At 35.7% G+C, this 17,728-nt stretch overlaps 1 protein-coding gene across 4 annotated transcripts in view; it reads left to right on the top strand.

Annotated features, from left to right (window-relative positions):
• Positions 1–17,728, top strand: part of PCDH15 (protocadherin related 15) — a 751,961-nt gene that overhangs the window by 330,939 nt on the left and 403,294 nt on the right. The window lies entirely within an intron of this gene.

Genomic DNA, 17,728 nt, shown 5'->3' on the forward strand with positions numbered 1-17,728 from the left:
TAATTTGCAGCCTCAACAGGGTAGCCCTGCGCTCAGTGTAATTTGTATATTATAGTCTTCTGAATAGGAAATGGGATGGAATGGGGTAGGAAGATTATTCCCACTCACTGTATTCTTCACTCTTTGAATCACTCATACACTTCAATAATTTGTTTTTAGCTCATACTGAAGTATTTCTCAAAGCATGATCCACCGAATGACTGCAGCAGAATCACCTTGGGAGTGTATAAAAAATGCAGATTCCTGGACACAACCTCAGACCCTCTGAATAAAAATTTCAGAAGGTAGAAGTGGAATACCTGCATTTTTTATTAGCTCCCCAGGGGACTTCAAAGTACACTAAAGGGAAAGAACTGTTGAATCATTTATTGAATCATTTATCTTTTATTGAGTAGTTGCTCACTACATATAAGCTACTATGATCATAACCCACATATATGGGCAGCAGTAACAGAAAACCTGAAAAACAATTGCTTGTATAACATTATTATTATTATTGTCATTATCATTATTATTTTAATAAAATTCTTAGATTTATGTGGTTCAAGAGTTGATTTGATAGTTCAAGTATATCACCAAAGACTCAGGTTCCTTCTGTCCTTAAAATCCGTCCTTCCCTGAAATTTGGTTGTTTTTCCAATGCCTTATCTCCCATTTGCAGTTGTGATGCTTATGGCTCTGGTGCTAGTGAATACCAGCACCATAAGCATCATGACTGCAATTCAAGTCTGAGTATAAGGGTGGTAAAATTAGGACTTCTTATGTTCATTGATTCTGTCTGCTTTTATCTGAGAGGAAGCTCTTTCCCACCCAGCTTCCCCACACAGAACAGGAATATGAGTCAGCATAGCAGACGGTAAAGTTAAGGAAGTCTGTAGGTGGTAAAGGGGACAGAGACAATCATCTCTGGATGACAAGTATGGTTCGTCTCCTGGGTCTGGGCATATTGAAATAAAAATAATAATTTGTTAGGAAGGAGGAGAATTGGGCTAGCATTTTAGTAAAAAAAATCTAACAAGGCTGGTGACAGATAGCATCTAACATTGAAAAAATCCCTATAATAAGTGGCAGGGCCATGTTCTGAAAAGGTAGTTAGACTCTGAAGCCAGCCTGTACCTTTATTAACCCCTAAGCATTGTAATCATATTTTTATAGCTGAACAGAAAGACAGGAGGGAGTGGCAAAAGGAAATATCCTGCATCAGCTGTTCTGAACAAGTTTATATGCAAGAAATTATCGCTAAGTGGCCATGTTTTGTCTTTTTTAGAGATATCTCAGCAGAAAGGGCACGCATGTTTACATATATAGTATATGTGTGTGGGTAGATATAGATAGAAATCTAGTTTTTTGAAGACAGATTTCTAGACTTTCATTCAAAATACTTGTTTTGTTTTGTTTCTTTTTTTCCAATTCAATGTGGGTTGTCTTAGGGCTCAGTAGCAGAGACTAGAGTAGAAACTGTGGATGTAGGAAAAAGTTAAGTCTCTTAAAGAGGGCCCCTCATAATTCCTCAAAAACACTGAACCCCTTTTTTTCCTATGTAAATGTAAATGTGGAGAAAAGGTACAATTTTCCTTTCTGACTCAGAATCTCTAATAAAATTTACAGAAAAGTCAGATTGCTATAGAATGTATTTGAAAGCTAATTTTTATTGTGCTATTTAAAATGAGGTTTTTTTTTTTTAAAGAAATGTAAAATAAAATAAATCTTCTGACTTGCCATCTACTTTAAACTATTTATAAAGACATCTGGGACAATTCGAATCCAATTTGCTAGACTACTCATAACTGGGGAAAGACTGACAAGATTTTAGCATTTCAAGGATAAAATTATAAAATAACAGGATATACATGGATCCTCAAAAGGAAGGAATGGAATTGGTGAGAAATTGAATGAAGACTTGAATTTACCTGTAATAGTAATTTTTATATAAATGTAAATTATGCAGTACAAAATGTGAATGCTAAATATAGGAAGTTATAAGATTTTTAGTGTTTTTAAAAGTTTTCAGATTATATCCTTTTAAAAGTTATATAATATACCAAAATTAGGGTATATCACAATTTATTCAACTATACTTAAATTTTTTTTGGTTTTTGGCACAGAACTGATAGCTAATCTCATGATTCTCCTGAGAGGCAGGGAGTATAGTATAGTGGTAAAAGCATGAATTCTAGAACCACATTGCCCAAATTCAAATCCTAGTTCTGCCATTTCCTAGTGTGTGACTTTTGGTATACTCTGTATGTCAGTTTTCTAAGTAGTAAAATGGGGATATTAATGAAATATACCACATAGGGTTCTTGTGAAGATTAGCAAGTTAGCAAACAAAAATGTACTTAAACTAATGCTTGGAATATATTCTGATATCATTACAATATTACATCAACCTCTTAAGTACCAGTACTTACTTGTTCATGAATAGATAATTAAAAGATAAAGTTACTATGAGAAAAATTGTATATATTCATGTATATATGTATATACATACATATATATACATATACTTTTCATCTTAGTAGGTAATGCCATATCATCTTCCAAATTGTTGCAGCACATCACATTCCCACAAGTTATAAAGAAAAATGCCTATTTCCTCTACATTTTAGATATATAACTTACTTAAGACAGTGGCTTGTTGGAGCTGAGAGGATGGCTCATGCTTGCTTTGAGGGCCAATTTTGGGCATCTCTTTCCAACTCCAAGTACAGTGACCTCATTTGTGGCCATGGTGGGAGATATTTACAGTATGGAAAGTGACAAATGCTCCAAGTCATGTTCTTGGGGGTCCTGTGGTATGGCCATGGCTGCGGCAGCTTGACACGGGATCTCAGTTCCCCGACCAGGGATTCAACCCTGGCTGCAGCACTGCCCTGGCTTTTGTTCCCTTTGGAAAGGAATTTCAGTAAAGAGATGGAAAATAGTGAAGCAGGTAAAGCGTTTATTAAGAGAGGAATATTGTGGATAGACACATGGGCAGGCTCAGTAAGAGTCACATCTTTGGGAAGTTTAAATCATTTATAAGGGGGCAGGCTTCCAGGTCTTTGTTTTCCTCTGACCAGTTGTCTTGCTTTTACCCCTATCTGATTTGTCTCAGGGCCCTCCCCATGTGCCTTCGCCTGCTTTAGTCAAGATGGATTTCAGTGTGAGGGGCTCTGGGAAGTTAGCAAAACTTACTGTGGTCTGGCACCCCCTCTCCTGAGGAAACTTTCTGTGCAAGTGTAATTTGGGAGGTCTCCCTGGCCCCAAGAATAAGGAATTTGTGACCTCCTTATCTTTTACCCCGGGAAGGCTTAGCCCCTCCCATTACTGTTATCTTACAGTGTCCACAGGAGACAAAGTCCAGCTGTTCATCCTGTTCCTGTTGTTATTTCTATCTCAAAGTATAAACAGGAGGCTAGTTGTAAATGTCTTGCCTGGAACCCATCTATCTCATGCATGCCTCAGTCGGGACTTCTTGTCTCAGTTGGCTGTTAAACATTTACTGCCTCATATGTATCAATATCTATACAATTTATATTCTTATATTTATATAGAATAATGATACCCATATATTAAAATATCTTTTAATTATTATTTTATATTGTTCTTTGTAGTTATTTTATTGATGGTACGTAAACCAATGTTCAATGTAAACTATGTCAGTTAAAAACCTACTTATTATCTTGGAGTCATAAGAAGAGCTGAAATATGAGCAATCAATTTGGACTTTAAAGTAGATGGTTTCAAAGAAGCTAGAGGTCTGATGATAAATTACTGAACATTACTCAGATTTGGCCTGGCTTTGCTTAGAGTACAAAGATTTGATTGATTTGCAAAAGGAATCATTCAAATTTCATGTAGTTGTGAGCATGTTATGATTTTTTATCCATGTGAACATGTTATGATTCTTAAATAAATTGGAAGAATTTTGGGTGACCCACATTAGAAAACTTGTCACTTATTTCCTTTAGAATTTTTGCAACAGTATTACCCACACCATTTTTAAAAAAATATGAATAGCCAATAAGGCAATGAAATTCCAGAAAAAGGGAGAAAAAAATCTAGGAAAGGAAGTTCAGAGAAATGCAAAAGTCAGGGGTTTCCTTTTGTTGAAACTTCTGATACATTCTGTCACCACAAACTCCAATTTTGATGTTACCCTAAATCATAAAAAAATCAAACCCATCTCTATACATCGATATCTTCAAGCCAACTCTTTCTGTATTACGGTTATCCTGAGGGAAATCCTAAGGGCTCTTAACTACTCAAGAGCCCTTAAATAATTGTCAGAAAGAAAAGATTTACATTTCATTAAGACTCATAGCAAGAATACTTTTTGAATTATTCTATCAATTAGCAATGCTATTCCATATTTTCACAAACACCAAAAATCTAGAGAAGGGACATAACTATCTTTCATAACAAGATACTGTATTTAAAAAATATATGATACTATATCTTTCTCAGCTCTCTCTTTTCTCTTAATGGACTTGAATATGCAAAAAAAGTGTGTAAACTGTAGGGATGAAAAACATTTTCCTTCTTCCCTTCCAGTTTCTGTTGACCTAAAATAAATAGACTGCCAGTTATTTCTCCAGCAAAAATGGGTTTATTTGGCATAAGAAGGGAATTACAATTTGGGGTCTACAACCACGGTGAGCCATGTGCAAGTCCCTACAAAACAAGGGAAGGAGAGAAAGGGGGAGATAAGAAGTTGGGAGAGCTATAGTAAACAGAGACCATGGCTTTTCATTAACTGAGCTGTTGTAAGGATGGAAGAGGAGGCATTCTTCTTCCTGTTGAGCTATGCTGTCCTTGCAAGGTGTGAGAGCTCCCCCTTTTGGTCTCCTGACTCTATTTAACTGAAGTTTCTTGAATTTTTTACACTTCTTTGGCTGGCCTAAAAATTAAATTAACATAACACAGATTAACAAGAGAAAAACAAATTTAATAATGTATGTGTAGGAGCTCCATAAAAAAATATGAGACTGAAAAAAGTGACCAAAGCAGGCTTTTTGACAAGGAAACTACAAATTTGTGAAGAATTTGCAAGGCAAAGAGGTTTGGGCTCAGGGTATCAAATTAGAAAGTACAGTACAGTGGTACTTTCACACAGCCTCTTGGCCCTAAGTTCCCTATTTCTGGTGATAATGATGCCCTCTATTCTCCTGGCACAGGGAGGGTTCTTTTCACATGGAAGATCTATGTCCTGCTTTCAGGGGGACAAAGGATGATCAAAATGTCCTCCTTGCACTGGCTGTTTCTTAAGAAACTTTAATGTAAAATACTCAATATGCCAATGTAGCATATTTTGGGGTGGCATATTCTGCTCTTCTTCAAAACATTGCAGTTATATAGGTTTAGATATAAAAATTACTTTCTATACTTTCATATTTCAAACTATATAAACCAATTTTCAGAATAACCCCTATCCTGACCTTTCCTCATATCTACCTCCTACTGATATGTGGAATAAGTGCTAATATTACAACCATTGTTTTTAGTTTTGCCAGTTTCTTGGGCATATTCTGGAGAGTAAGACTGAAATAGGAGGATGGTTGTTGGTGGTTTAAGAACTATTTATAAAATTTTCAAGTAATGAAGATATTGCTTGAAAATTTTATAAGTAAGCAAAACGATACTATTCTGTTTACTAGTATGCATAAAAACTAAGGAAAATCAGTTAAGCAAAAAAGACACTTTCAAGAAAAAAAAAAAGAAAAGAAAAAAAGAACACACTTCTAAAGTGATTTAGACCCAGGCAAAGTTGTTGCTGTTTTTTTCTTTTTTGAATAAAGAAATCTAACAGCATCAAGTTACTAGGGTAAGTTTTAAAATTTCAGTTTGTGATAGTCCATCTTTCATTGGTGAACAGAAGCAAGACAGATACCTCCAAGGTCTTAGGTAACTGACTTAGAGTCAAAAGACTCAAGGCAACTCTAATTATGTTACCTTTTTTTTTTTTTTTTTCTTTCTCTACTGCAAATACCAGATAAGGTAATGAAAGAGTATTTAATATATGTATCTATGAGTGAGTCTGGTAGGTGCCTTTAGCCATTTTGTAACTACAAACTACTTGAATACTAAGCATGTAAGTGTTAGAAGTCTCTTTATTCCAAGGCTCCTATGACATTGCCTCAAAAATAAATCTGAACATCAGCATTTTTGTCTCATACTCATTTTAGAACCAGGTTTCATATAATTTCACAGTATTTGTTAGAGTCCAGATTTTTCCTGGCTCCGCTCCACATAACCAATATTTGACTTAATACAGTCCTAAATATAGAGCAGATACTGAATGAATTAAAAATTAGCATTTATCTCTAGTTTGATCAGAGAATAATACACAATTAAACTATTTTATAGCAAGAAAGCCTTTCCATTGAGATGAAGGAATTGAAGTCTTACTTATCAGTTGATGGTTAGAGGTGTTTTATTTCTCTAACATTTTCATAGTTGAAATATTTGCAGTTTTATAAAAATGTGCTTTGTAAAAAGAGTGGATTGTGACAATGAGTTAGTTGTCTCTGAGCTACTTATAAAACTAACTTTCTTTGAAATTCTACTAGGCACAGATCTCTTTTTCTGAAACAAATAAACAAAAAAGTAGTTCTTCCTTACAATATATTGATGAAATTTTCTACTTATTTATTAAATAATTTTAAAAAATGCGTGTCTTTGATATGTCAGATATCATGTTATAATATTGTATTGTGATGTTATGAGACCAGGTGATTGGAGGCTTTGAATAAAGATGCTAAGTATTCAGTGATCCAGTGACAAGGTCAATACCACTTCCTTATGAGGCATTGAGAGAATGTTCCAGCTAGGTCAAATCTCACACTCTGATGAATATTCCTTGTGGCTCTTTTGAGTCTATGTTGTAGTTATCTCTATGCTTTTAAATTCCTGCATGTCAGTTTTTATACTGGATTATTCTTTGTATTACCTGCAATTACTTGCATAACTATACTCACAATGGGTATGGAAGCTAAATAAAGGTTTCATATAATTAAATGTTTAATGTTAGCAAATATATAAATGATATGTGAAATAATAATGCACATTGAGAAAATACAAATGAAACAGTCAAACATGGTTAACTTTGAAAGAGATACATTCTTGCTTGCCAGTTACAGTCACAGCTTCCTAAATTAATATCTTATTTTTAAATGTCTAAAATTTTAAAGTGTTACCTTATTTTTAAAATGATAGAAAAGAAATGAGGAAGGAAAATAGAAGAGGAGAAGGAAGGATTTTGGGAATTAGTTTTTAATATGTACTGGATTTTCACATAGCAATGAATGCAAATGTAAATTTAATGAAATCATATAAAATATTTATGTAAATAATTACGTTTTATTTATACCACTCCCAATTTAAAATGTTATTTCCTTTATTCAGAAGAGTTGTGAGCAGTAGCATTATACTAGAAAGAGCAAAATATTCCTTTCTTTTCGGTTTTTATTAATTGTCAGGGGCTTTGTTTTAGACAATATTTTAAGATCAAATTTGGTTCTGAACTGGAAAAAGAGCATCATGGATTAACAACACTTTCCAGAGGCTTGCAAGTTAGGAATGTGCATGAGGCCTATTTTCATCTTTCATTATAACATGTTATATTTATTGGTGGCAAATTCTGGGGAATCTCCATGTACACATAAACCATGTTGGTAGTTTTTGTTACTATATCTCTGTCCTAGTAGTGAAGGGGAGCAGAATGTGTCACTCTAAAATATGCCTCTTTAGCATGCTGACAAAAAAATTAATCAGTCGATCTAAGAAAGTTATGGAAAATTTTATTTGAGCCAAACTGAGGATTATAACTCAGGAACAACCTCTCAGAGACCTTGCAGAACTGTTCTGCCCATTAGAGGTCAAAGCACAGTTATATAGGTTTTTGAGACAGAGGGCTGTACATTAAATGACATATTTTACACAGTTTACACAACCTAGATCTACAGGTACAAAGAGTAGTGGGTCATGGGTCATCATGACTCCTTACAAGATTAAGAAGGAAGGTTATCTCCTAAGGAGTTGTGACCATTGATGGGATTAGAAGGAATATTTTTTCCTAAGGAGGTCTGAATAATGCAGATGTGCAATACACGCTAAAGGGGAGGGAATTTTCTCATCCTGCCATAAATTATGAATTTTATTTCAGCAAGCATAAGAATTATTTTAGGCTAAGTAATAAAAAACAAAAAACCAAAACAAACAAACAAACAAACAAAAAAACCCAGCAGACAGAAAAGAAGCTCTGAAAACCAGTAGAAGCAATTTACATTTACAAGGGAAATCTCCAATTATAAGGGTGTCTTTCTGCCTGTACCAGGAAGACAAGGATGACTAAATCTCTAGAAACTCTTATCAATGGAGAAGGCTTAGATTTAAATCTGCATAACAAACATACCTTTTGTTTACTGTGCTTCGACTGAAAATTTGGCTTTCCCCTCCCAACATGTTTTGTCTTTAGCTGAAGATGGTATTCAAGGTTGTGACTTGGGCCATTTTGGGGAGTTACTCAGTTTTCCTGGTTATCTCCCCTGTATACAGGAAGTATACATGTTATTAAACTGTTCGTTTTACTCCTGTTAATCTGTCTTTTACTACTGAGGGGTTTTATCTAAGAACCTAAAAGGGTAGAGGAAAATTATTTTTTCCCCTCCACAGTAGGTTATCTGATCTTTTTCTTTTTCTTTTTTTTTTTGTTTCCACTTAAAAATTCACATTTTATAGATCAACACTTTGTAAGCAGTTTCTTTTCCCAGTATAAGACAAAAGCCTATATTGTGTATTTTGGTAAATATGCACCCTCTCTAATGCAATTGTATCCATTTTATGGAGTGGCAACAATAACCCAAAGAAGCAGAGAATAGTGATAGATTTGTTGCTGACAAACTGAAAGACTTAGGATAGAAAACATTCTACTTTGTCTATTACAGTGACTTGGTTGTGACAAATGAGAGGTAAGGTTGAGTGACATGCAAGTATAGAAACACTGCTTCTGGGATATTACAAACTTTTTTGCCACATCTGTTAGGTAGGTAGTCAGACTTGAGTGGGCCCCATCCCATCCTGGATGGGGTCATCTTTCCCTCCCCATGTGGATGCTGGTAATCAGAGCATGCCCAGAGATCTTCCCTCTTCTAGTCAAGGACCACCGCTAAGTTTCCAGCCATATCAGGACCAAGCAAGATAAACCTGCCAGCACAGGTTGGCACTGGTGCACCAAGACCTAAAAGGTGACTCAAGGTAATCCAGGGTTCACTGTGCCATATTTGTAATAAATTAGTATTGCGGTTTTTGCCTCCCCCCACCCCCGTGGGTTTTGCTTGGGCGCTTATGGGTAAGCACCTGCACACTAGGAGAAAAGTTATATAACTTAAAGCTGTCAATCAACTTGTCAGTCAAATGATGCAGGACACAAGGAGGGACCACCACTCTAAAAATCCCAACCCTGCCCCATTGCGAGACTACTTCTGGTTTCCAGACAGCCCACTCTCATCCTTTCTCGGGAGTGTACTTTCGCTCTGCTTAATAAAACTCTTGCTACTTAAAACTGCTCTATGCCTCTAGACTGAATTGTTTCTCTTGAGAAGAGCAAGAACTGAGGAAATCGTCATTCTGCCAGTGACACATCCAATATCACATAAAATGGTATTCATTCAATATTTTTCTGAAACTTCAGATTGATGCAGTCTTTTTAAAAAAGTACATCCTAAGCAATTGTAGGGGTGGGAAATTTTTCCCTTCTACCCTTCTAGATTCTTTGGCTGATCTAATAATCACATTGATATAAAACAGATTAACAGAAGAAACACAAACAAAAGTTTCATCACATATATACCTTCTGTATACATGGGAGAGACTCAGGAAAATAGGGTGACTTTCCTCCAAAATGGCAGAAGCCCTCACCTTAATTATTATCTTCAACTAAACACAAAAGAAGATGTTGAGGGTAGAAGGTCAGTTATGGCAGGTTACCTGGAAGAGCTCCTTAAACAAGGGTAAAGTTGATATGAAGATTTAAATTGTTGCCATCTGCATGATAAGTTTCTAGAGATAAGTTCATCTCCCTCTTCCTGGTATAGCCAGAGAGAAACATTTATTTACAAATGGAGATTTCCCTAGTACATGTAAATGACTCATACAAAAGGGTAGCTTTTACGCAGTTTTCAAAGCTTCTTCTGTGTCTGCAGTTTCTTAAAAATAATCAGCCTGAAATAATCCTGTGCCAAAGAGACATACTTGGGGGTGGTAAATTCTGCTCCTCTACACAACCATAATCTTAAAATAGTAGGCTTGATGAACCAGTTGTGTTTTCTAAAAAATTTATGTTAAATTAAGTGTCTTCTATATATACTCAATTCATACATTTAAAGTATAATTTTAAAAATTTATTTGTGGACCACCAAAATTGTCTCATGTGTCATTTGCTACTCCTACTATACTTTCAACTGTACTAGATATAATAAACAGACATGGAAAATTTAGAACAATTAAAGAAAGACTTTAAAAAAAAATCTTTATACCCCATAAATTTAACCAATCAGGGGAATTCCCTGGCAGTCCAGGGGTTAGGACTCTGTGCTCTCACTGCCCAGAGCCCGGGATCAATCCCTGGTCAGGGAACTAAGAGCCCACAAGCTGTGCACTGAGGCCAAAAATAAATAAATAAACAATGAAGTAAAATAGACTAGAATAGAATAAAATAAAATAAAATTTAACCAATCATAATTATCAGTGTAATCTTGATTATGTTTATTCCCTTCTTGAGAAGGAAAAATGTTTTTCTCTGCCCTCTTAGATTTACTAATTGGTGACTTTCAAATTAAACTGACCAAAAACTAAACAAAACAAAACAAAACAAAAACCCCAAAAACAGTTTAACAGGAGAAAGAATAAAATATTTCATTAAGTATTTTAGAAAGAATAAAGTATGTGCGTATGAGAGCAAACAAAAGAAGTTGCTCCCTGAGCAGCTAAAGATGAGGGTTTACATACCTCACTTCATGCGCGAGGAGGGAGAAAATACTTTTTTGGGAACAAGGAGCGGGTTTCTAGGGAGAGTAAACAGGAGACAAAGTTTGTGGTAATGTGTGTTTATGTAGATGCTAGTGTTTTTCTTCTTCGTTTTTTTTTTTCTCCTTTTCTCATGGCTATAAAACTCTCCCAGGGAAGAGATTCATGGCAGCTTCACTTGCGAAAGTTTCTGCTTTTAATAAGATAAGGGAAACTCTGAAAAGGCTTATTTCTGTGTATGTTCAATCTCTAATGTCTTTAATTTAAAATAATTTGTATATGAAGTCTGAGGGTCTAGTGAATCCCCACACTTTGGAAATTTAAACTTTTTTCCCATGTTTTGACCACAGTCTGTCTTATAATGGATCTAAACATCAAAGAATACTAGAGTTGCTCCCAAACTCAGGTTCTGCTGCTTGCCACTTGAAAGCTAATACTCAAGAGGCAATTGTTGGTTGAAAAGGAAAGGTTGCTTTATTCAGGAGGCTGGCAACCTGGAGAAGGTGGACTCGTGTCCAAGAACCAAATCTAAAGGTTCTGCTTGACCATGAAAGTTTTTAAAGGGGGAAGGGGGAAGTTAATCACTTAATTAATCATTTGGGGAGGGGGCGGTCAGAGTCTTTGTTATCTTCCACTGTGTGCAGACTTCCTTCTGATTGGTTGGTGGTGAGGTAACGGGGCAGTGTTTCAGGAATCTTATACTCACCCTGAAGTTACCATCCTCCACCTGGGTGGGGGCCTTAGTTCCTGTAGAAGAACTCAAAGATATGTTTACATATATTCCTTGAGGAGGAACCAGGGTCCTGCTTTAGCACCACAGGATTGTTTCTTTTTTTCTATTTTTTTATTTATTCATCAAGCCAATTTTTACTGACTTATTTTTTCTTTTTTTAATTTTTGAATTTTATTTTATTTATTTTCTTATACAGGAGGTCCTTATTAGTCATCAGTTTTATACACATCAGTGTATACATGTCAATCCCAATTGCCCCATTCATCACACCACCATCCCCACCCCCCTGTGGCTTTCCCCCTTTGGTGTCCATACGTTTGTTCTCTACATCTGTGTCTCAACTTCTGCCCTGCAAACCAGTTCATCTGTATCATTTTTCTAGATTCCACATACATGTGTTAATATACGATATTTGTTTTTCTCTTTCTGACTTACTTCACTCTGTATGACAGTCTCTAGATCTATCCACGTCTCAACAAATGACCCAATTTCATTCCTTTTTATGGCTGAGTAATATTCCATTGTATATATGTACCACATCTTCTTTATCCATTCGTCTGTTGATGGGCATTTAGGTTGCTTCCATGACCTGGCTATTGTAAATAGTGCTGCAATGAACATTTGGGTGCATGTGTCTTTTTGAATTACGGTTTTCTCTGGGTATACGCCCAGTAGTGGGATTGCTGGATCATATGGTAATTCTATTTTTAGTTTTTTAAGGAACCTCCATACTGTTCTCCATAGTGGCTGTATCAATTTACATTCCCACCAACAGTGCAAGAGGGTTCCCTTTTCTCCACACCCTCACCAGCATTTGCTGTTTGTAGATTTTATGATGAAGCCCATTCTAACTGGTGTGAGATGATACCTCATTGTAGTTTTGATTTGCATTTCTCTAAAATTAGTGATGTTGAGCAGTTTTTCATGTGATTCTTGCCCACGTGTATGTCTTCTTTGGAGAAATGTCTATTTAGGTCTTCTGTCCATTTTTGGATTGGGTTGTTTGTTTTTTTCATACTGAGCTGCATGAGCTGTTTATATATTTTGGATATTAATCCTTTGTCCATTGATTTGCTTGCAAATATTTTCTCCCATTCTGAGGGTGGTCTTTTCGTCTTGCTTATGGTTTCCTTTGCTGTGCAAAAGCTTTGAAGTTTCATTAGGTCACATTTGTTTATTTTTGTTTTTATTTCCATTACTCTAGGAGGTGGATCAAAAAAGATCTTGCTGTGATTTATGTCAAAGAGTGTTCTTCCTATGTTTCCTCTGAGAGTTTTGTAGTGCCTGGCCTTACATTTAGGTCTTGAATCCATTTTGAGTCTATTTTTGTGTATGGTGTTAAGGAGTGTTCTAATTTCATTCTTTTACATATAGCTGTCCAGTTTTCCCAGCACCACTTATTGAAGACACTGTCTATTCTCCATTGTATGTCTTTGCATCCTTTGTCATAGATTAGTTGACCATAGGTGCATGGGTTTACCTCTGGGCTTTCTATCTTGTTCCATTGATCTATGTTTCTGTTTTTGTGCCAGTCCCATGTTGTCTTGATTACTATAGCTTTGTAGTATAGTCTGAAGTCAAGGGAGTCTGATTCCTCCAGCTCCATTTTTTTCCCTTAAGACTGCTTTGGCTATTCAGGGTCTTTTCTGTCTCCATACAAATTTTAAGATTTTTTTGTTCTAGTTCCGTAAAAAATGCCATTGGTAATTTGATAGGGATTGCATTGAATCTGTAGATTGCTTTGGGTAGTATAGTTATTTTCACAATATTGATTCCTCCAATCCAAGAACATGGTATATCTCTACATCTGTTGGTATCTTTAATTTATTTCATCAGTGTCTTATAGTTTTCTGCATACAGGTCTTTTGTCTCCCTAGGTAGGTTTATTCCTAGGTATTTTATTCTTTTTCTTGCAATGGTAAGTGGGAGTGTCTCCTAAATTTCTCTTTCAGATTTTTCATCATTAGTGTATAGGAACGCAAGAGATTTCGGTGCATCAATTTTGTATCTTGTGACTTTACCAAATTCATTGATTAGCTCTAGTAGTTTTCTGGTGGCATCTTTAGGATTCTCTATGTATAGTATCATGTCATCTGCAAACAGTGACAGTTTTACTTCTTGTTTTCCAATTTGTATTCCTTTTATTTCTTTTTGTTCTCTGATTGCCGAGGCTAGGACTTCCAAACCTATGTTGAATAATAGTGGTGAGAGTGGACATCCTTGTCTTGTTCCTGATCTTAGAGGAAATGCTTTCAGTTTTTCACCATTGAGAATGATGTTTGCTGTGGGTTTGTCATATATGGCCTTTATTATATTAAGGTAGGTTCCCTCTATGCCCACTTTCTGGAGAGTTTTTATCATAAATGGGTGTTGAATTTTGTCAAAAGCTTTTTCTGCCTCTATTGAGATGATCATATGGTTTTTCTTCTTCAATTTGTTAATATGGTATATCACATTGATTGATTTGCATATATTGAAGAATCCTTGCATCCCTGGGATAAATCGCACTTGATCATGGTGTATGATCCTTTTAATATGTTGTTGGATTCTGTTTGCTAGTATTTTGTTGAGGATTTTTGAATCTATATTCATCAGTGATATTGGTCTGTAGTTTTCTTTTTTTGTAGTATCTTTGGGTTTGGTATCAGTGTGATGGTGGCCTCATAGAATGAGTTTGGGAGTGTTCCTTCCTCTGCAGTTTTTTGGAAGAGTTTGAGAAGGATGGGTGTTAGCTCTTCTCGAAATGTTTGATAGAATTCACCTGTGAAGCCATCTGGTCCTGGACTTTTGTTTGTTGGAAGATTTTTAATCACAGTTTCAATTTCATTACTTGTGATTGGTCTGTTCATATTTTCTATTTCTTCCTGGTTCAGTCTTGGAAGGTTATACCTTTCTAAGAATTTGTCCATTTCTTCCAGGTTGTCCATTTTATTGGCATAGAGTTGCTTGTACTCGTCTCTTAGCATGCTTTGTATTTCTGCGGTGTCTGTTGTAAGTTCTCCTTTTTCATTTCTAATTTTATTGATTTGAGTCCTCTCCCTCTTTTTTTTGATGAGTCTGGCTAATGGTTTATCAATTTTGTTTATCTTCTCAAAGAACCAGCTTTTAGTTTTATTGATCTTTGCTATTGGTTTCTTTGTTTCTATTTCATTTATTTCTGCTCTGATCTTTATGATTTCTTTCCTTCTGCTAACTTTGGGTTTTGTTTGTTCTTCTTTCTCTAGTTCCTTTATGTGTAAGGTTAGATTGCTTATTTGAGATTTTTCTTGTTTCTTGAGATAGGCTTGTATAGCTATACACTTCCCTCTTAGAACTGCTTTTGCTGCATCCAATAGGTTTTGGATCATCGTGTTTTCATTGTCATTTTTCTCTAGGTTTTTTTTGATTTCCTCTTTGATTTCGTCAGTGATCTCTTGGTTATTTAGTAACGTATTGTTTAGCCTCCATGTGTTTGCATTTTTTACGTTTTTTTCCCTGTAATTCATTTCTAATCTCATAGCATTGTGTTCAGAAAAGATGCTTGATATGATTTCAGTTTTCTTAAATTTACTGAGGCTTGATTTGTGACCCAAGATGTGATCTATCCTGGAGAATGTTCCATGCGCACTTGAGAAGAAAGTGTAATCTGCTGTTATTAGATGGAATGTCCTATAAATATCAACTAAATCTATCTGGTCTATTGTGTCATTTAAAGCTTCTATTTCCTTATTTATTTTCATTTTGGATGATCTGTCCATTGGTATAAGTGAGGTGTTAAAGTCCCCCACTATTATTGTGTTACTGTCTATTTCCTCTTTTACAGCTGTTAGCAATTGCCTTATGTATTGAGGTGCTCCTTTGTTGGGTGCATATATATTTCTAATTGTTCTATCTTCTTTTTGGATTGATCCCTTGATCATTATGTAGTGTCCTTCCTTGTCTCTTGTAACATTCTTTATCTTAAAATCTCTTTTATGTGATATGAGTATTGCTACTCCAGCTTTCTTTTGATTTCCATTTGCATGGAATATCTTTTTCCATCCCCTCACTTTCAGTCTGTATGTGTCCCTAGGTCTGAAGTGGGTCTCTTGTAGACAGCATATATATGGGTCTTGTGTTTGTATGCATTCAGCAAGCCTGTGTCTTTTGGTTGGAGCATTTAACCCATTCACGTTTAAGGTAATTATATATATGTATGTTCCTATCACAATTTTCTTAATTGTTTTGGGTTTGTTTTTGTAGGTCCTTTTCTTGTCTTGTGTTTCCCACTTAGAGAAGTTCCTTTAGCATTTGTTGTAGAGCTGGTTTGGTGGTGCTGAATTCTCTTAGCTTTTGCTTGTCTCTAAAGCTTTTGATTTCTCCATCGAATCTGAATGAGATCCTTGCCGGGTAGAGTAATCTTCATTGTAGGTTCTTCCTTTTCATCACTTTAAGTATATCATGCCACTCCCTACTGGCTTGTAGAGTTTCTGCTGAGAAATCAGCTGTTAACCTTCTGGGAGTTCCCTTGTATGTTATTTGTCATTTTTCCCTTGCTGCTTTCAGTGATTTTTCCTTGTCTTTAATTTTTGCCAATTTGATTACTATGTGTCTCGGCGTGTTTCTCCTTGGGTTTATCCTGTATGGGACTCTCTGCGCTTCCTGGACTTGGGTGGCTATTCCCTTTCCCATGTTAGGGAAGTTTTCAACTATAATCTCTTCAAATATATTTTCGGGTCCTTTCTCTCTCTCTTCTCCTTCTGGGACCCCTATAATGTGAATGTTGTTGCGTTTAATGTTGTCCCAGAGGTCTCTTAGGCTGTCTTCATTTCTTTTCATTCTTTTTTCTTTATTCTGTTCCACAGCAGTGAATTCCACCGTTCAGTCTTCCAGGTCACTTATCTGTTCTTCTGCCTCAGTTATTCTGCTATTGATTCCTTCTGGCGTGGTTTTCATTTCAGTTATTGTATTTTTCATCTCTGTTCTTTAATTCTTTTAGGTCTTTGTTAAACATTTCTTGCATCTTCTCCATTTTTCCCTCCATTCTTTTTCCGAGGTCCTGGATCATCTTCACTATCATTATTCTGAATTCTTTTTCTGGGAGGTTGCCTATCTCCACTTCATTTAGTTGTTTTTCTGGGGTTTTATCTTGTTTCTTCATCTGGTACATACCCCTCTGCCTTTTCATCTTGTCTATCTTTCTGTGAATGTGGTTTTTTCCCACAGGCTGCAGGATTGTAGTTCTTCTTGCTTCTGCTCACAGGATTGTTTCTTGATTGCTCCTCCTTTGTTTCTGCATTCCCTCACTTTCCTGGTTAACAACTGTTTGAATCTGCCCTTTGGAACTAAGTGAAGGTCAAGGAGGCTGGATGAAACCTACAAACAATAAATGGGGAACACAGAAATGATTTGTACCTGGGAGGGCCCTACAGGGTCCTACTTTGTTTCAGAGTCACATAGTTATTGCATTACAGAAAGGTTGCACTTGCAAAATTCCATCAATAGAGATTTCTGGTTTCTGAGATCTTGCCTTAGAACACTTCTTTACAACCAGTAAAAATAGAAAAACAAAACAAAACAAAAAAAGAGGAAAAAATAAAAAGCTGTGCTCTCTTGGCAATATTGTAGCTAGTGGATAAGAGAAAAAGTGGAAACATAATTTCCTTTACTGTTACAAGGACACTCTTCTCAGAAATTGTAGCTTTTTAGAGTCCCAAAGTATGAAGAAATAAAACAATTCTCATTTAGAAACTTGGAAACAGGTTATTTTAGTGATGTCAGCAGGCTACATGGAGACAAGGAAGGCTCTCAAAATACTTTGTAATAGGCAATCTTATGTGAGACAAACAAAAGCATTTCTCCAATAAGAGTATAGCAGATCTGGTGGGTTTTCTTTCTTTTATTTACCCCTTCATTTTTTTTTCTTTCTTTCTTTTTTTTCCTCCAAATAACCAATATTTATCTCATAAACTTAAATTTGTTGAAGCATTATCAAAAACAAAAAAAAATGCTGGGGTAGGGGAAGGAGTG

The sequence above is a fragment of the Balaenoptera borealis genome (assembly GCF_965194805.1).
Source record: "Balaenoptera borealis genome assembly, chromosome: 10".
NCBI lineage: Eukaryota > Metazoa > Chordata > Mammalia > Artiodactyla > Balaenopteridae > Balaenoptera > Balaenoptera borealis.